The sequence below is a fragment of the Gossypium hirsutum genome, chromosome A13, assembly GCF_007990345.1.
Source record: "Gossypium hirsutum isolate 1008001.06 chromosome A13, Gossypium_hirsutum_v2.1, whole genome shotgun sequence".
NCBI lineage: Eukaryota > Viridiplantae > Streptophyta > Magnoliopsida > Malvales > Malvaceae > Gossypium > Gossypium hirsutum.
Window position 1 is genome coordinate 67,822,431 of NC_053436.1, and position 3,926 is coordinate 67,826,356.

A 3,926-nucleotide genomic window follows, 5' to 3' on the forward strand; every position below is an offset into this window, starting at 1 on the left:
TGCTGCTTGAGTTTGGATTAAAGCGTCATTCTTTGCTATATACACTTTTAACAAGTTCTCCAAACTTTTTGATACCTCAGCTTGAGGTGGTTTTGGAGCTTGCTAATTAAACCCTTGAGATTGGTTGAGTCTATGCTGCATAAAGTTGTGGTTCGTTCCATTTCCTTCGTTGCTCCAAGAAAAGTGGGGGTGATTACGCCATGAAGGATTATAGAAGTTGGACTGGGGTCCTTGTCCACTCCTATTTTGATGTTAGTTCCCTACATAGTAAACTAACTTGAGATTCAATGGGCAATTCTCGAAAGAATGACCTTCCTCATAGTACACACAAGAAACTACTTCAAACGGACTCGGTGGCTGAGTTGCAAAATTATTAGCACTATTAGCGGTAAACTTCTTTAACATGGAAGAAATAGACTATACCTGAGCTGATAACGAAGTGAGAGCATCAACTTCATGAACTCTAGCTATACATCTTCCTGAAGCTGTTTGATTTGTTTGCCATTGATAGTTGTTGCTTGCGATCCTCTCGATGATCTCATAAGCCTCATTATAAGACTTTTACAAAATTGCACCATTTGCAGAAGCATCTACCATCAATCTTGTATGTGCATTGAGACTATTATAGAATGTCTCCAACTGGATATAATATGGAATCACATGATGAGGAAACTTACAAAGTAACTCCTTGAATCATTCACAAGCCTCATACAAAGACTCATCATCCAATTGTTGGAAAGTTGTAATCTCGTTCCTCAACTTAGCGTTCCTGCTAAGCGGGAAACTTAACCAAAAATCTCTCTGCTAATTCTTGCCATGTAGATATGAAACTTGGTGGCAATGAATTGAGCCATGATTGTGCTCGATCTCGCAACGAGTACGGAAACAACTTCAACCTCAGTGCATCTTCAGTCACATCGGCTATCTTGAATGAATCATTCACCTCTATAAATAATCAAAGATGGAGATGTGGATCTTCCACGGGCATACCACTAAATTGGCCCGCTGTTTGTAGCATTTGAAACATCACTGGTTTCAATTCGAATTGGATTGCCTCAATATCTAGCGTTCTAATTCCTGGATTTAACTCACTGAAAAGCATCACAGCATATTGTCTGATGCATTGATCCCTATCTTCGGCAATGAGGATGGGATTTTGTACATGATCGACTTCATTACCTTGGTCTTGATTTTGATTTCCAAGGTTCATCTCTTTCTGTCTCTGAGCTATTCATTCATGTCTTCTTTGTCTGAAAGTTCACTCAATCTCAGGGTCTACTAAGAGTAAATCGATAATTCGATCTATGCTCATAAACACCTGAAAAGAAAATCACATTATTAAAAAGAATAAGTTAGTAATGCTAGAAATAACCAAATTGAAAATAAATAATTTCAGAAAAAAAAATGACTATGGCAATAGTTGACAATCCTCGACAACGATGCCAAAAACTTGTAACGCTCGGGTTTGTTCAAGTGCACACAGTCGTTATCAAGTAATAAGTAAGTATCGAGTTATCGTCTTCACAGGGATTATATTTTTGCTAAGTCACTCAATTATAAAAATATTATTAACAACTTTGTAAATAGAAACACAATTTGATTTGGAAGTATTGATTAAAATTATGTAAAATTACTCTAGATGAAATGATCCCTAATGTGATTTATCCTAACATGCAACTATATGAATGAAATAGATTTTAGCAGAATTTAACATAATAAGCAACAATTATAACATAAATAAGCTAGGACAATTACTTTAATTAAACTCAAATTATTATCAACATGATTATCAATAGTAGGAAAAACATTCCATGGCAACTCGATCTTTCATGAGTTTGGAAACCACATTAGGTCCTTTCGGAATCCTTTACTTAGTAAATACATATTTTATTGATCCTTATTTACTAAAGGTTTCTTAGTATTCGTGCGAGGTAACAGGGACTTGTTAGGTTTGAACAGTTTAATCACACAAATCTAAAAATTAGGCAGATAATACAGCCTGGTTAGGGTTGTTATGTAACCTACAATTTAATCGGGTTAGGATATAAATTGAGCATGTACATTTCAATTATGTGTCCATTAGCTATCGTTTGGTTAAGATTGCTCAGCTAATTCAGGTGCATTTTAATCACATATGAAAGAAATATAGACTTGATTTTAATTAAAAACATGATCGATTGAGGCACAAACATTATAAGCATGAATCAAATAATTATTATTTAATCAATGCAATCATCCTAACTTAAATAAAATTAAGCTATCATTTTTGTAAACAAGAACAGTAAACACATAGCAAACATTCTTGAATTAAGTTAAAAAAAGAAAGATTAAACCCAAATCAAAGTGGCTGCCACCCAAGACTCTGACTGACGAGGGCTTTTTCGTTCCTTCGCTTTGCTCCTTTGCTGATGGCTCTCCGAGGTGGCCAACCAAGATCTCTTTAAGAGACTAATTTTCTAAAAATCCTTATGCAAATATGATGATAGACGTGAGGGAGAAAGAAAACTAAGAGAGTTGAGAGAGGAGAGAATGATGAATGAGTGAGGGATGACTGATAAATGAGAAATGGGGTCTTATTTATAGGTGAGGCGAGGGAGATAGTTTGCTAAAAATAGGAGTGTCCATCATTTGAAACTTCATCCAAGGGTGGCAGACCATGATTTGTTGAGGTGTGGCTAATTTTTGCTTGATTTAAGTTCCACAACATCACCAGGATCAGAACTCGGTCAATTGCAAATCTCCGGATAAATCTTCGATTTCTTCAACTCTTCAAGGACCTTGTGTAATTAAACCAAAATTTGATTTATGAACATCCACATGCAGCTGAATTTTGGGTTGACTTTGTCCTCCATTTGGATGGTTTTGTAATCAACATAAAGCTCTCAGACCTGTCCAACAATAGTAGATAATTTAAAGGACCGAAGAATATAATTTAACCACTTTAATTAATCAATTTACTTAATTAATTAAAACCCAATTTATTAATGAAATATGTTAAAATAAATTATTAAATATAACTTTATATTTTATTATTTAATTTAATCATGCATGGCCCACTTTATAGCTTGAAAATATAATATGCTCAAATTAATATAAATGAAGACATTTTCTACATGAAAACTATATAATAAAGCATAAAATCACATTTTAATAATTTCTATGTCCCAATTTCAAATTTTCATATATTTCATTAACTTATTAAACAATTACTTTGTTTTAACAACAAATTTAAGTAAAAAGGTGACGAATTATATAGGAAAAATCCTATATATATTTCAGTTTACACCTGCATATGTTGCAAACAGAATATAGCTCAGATTAGCAATCTTGTAATAGCCCTCTCGAGCATCCTGATATATAGTTCCTCTCGAGCATCTTGATCGGTAGTGATTTAGCATGTGTTGCGCACTACTGCAGCTCTGTTTGAGCGTTCTATTACATGATTAGATCAGTTGTGATCTAGCATAATGCAGACACAAACGTAGCTCTATGTGAGCATCCTGATATAAGATCTTATGGACTTTCTAACATGGCTCACTTGAACTCTCTGTTACCTTATCCGGTGCTCCTTGATAAAAACTCTTTGGAGTTACTTGATAAGCTCTATGAACTCTCTGAATAAAACTTTTTTGAGTTTCCTGTTTAGCCCGGGTAAGTGTCATGTTACATGGATCATTTGAGCATCCTGATATGTGGCTCGATCGTGTGCTCCCTAATTAAGTGCCCTAATGGGTACCCTTGATTATGAACTTACGGTTTACAGTTTTGTAAACCCTGTGTGTACTACCTGAGTATCCATCGATATTTTAATAATTCAATGGGCAAAACCTCTGACATGAGAAATTATGAGATTAAAAGAGTTATGTCCCGAATACTGCTGAAATACCTAAAAGAGTATAGCATGATGAGCTTAATCATGTTTATTT

General features: G+C 34.5%; 1 non-coding gene across 1 annotated transcript; it reads left to right on the top strand.

The window, feature by feature from the left end:
• Positions 1–655: 655 nt before the first annotated feature.
• Positions 656–762, top strand: LOC121213213 (small nucleolar RNA R71). The gene has a single exon (XR_005908588.1). It is a non-coding gene; the product is annotated as a small nucleolar RNA R71 (small nucleolar RNA).
• Positions 763–3,926: the final 3,164 nt, after the last annotated feature.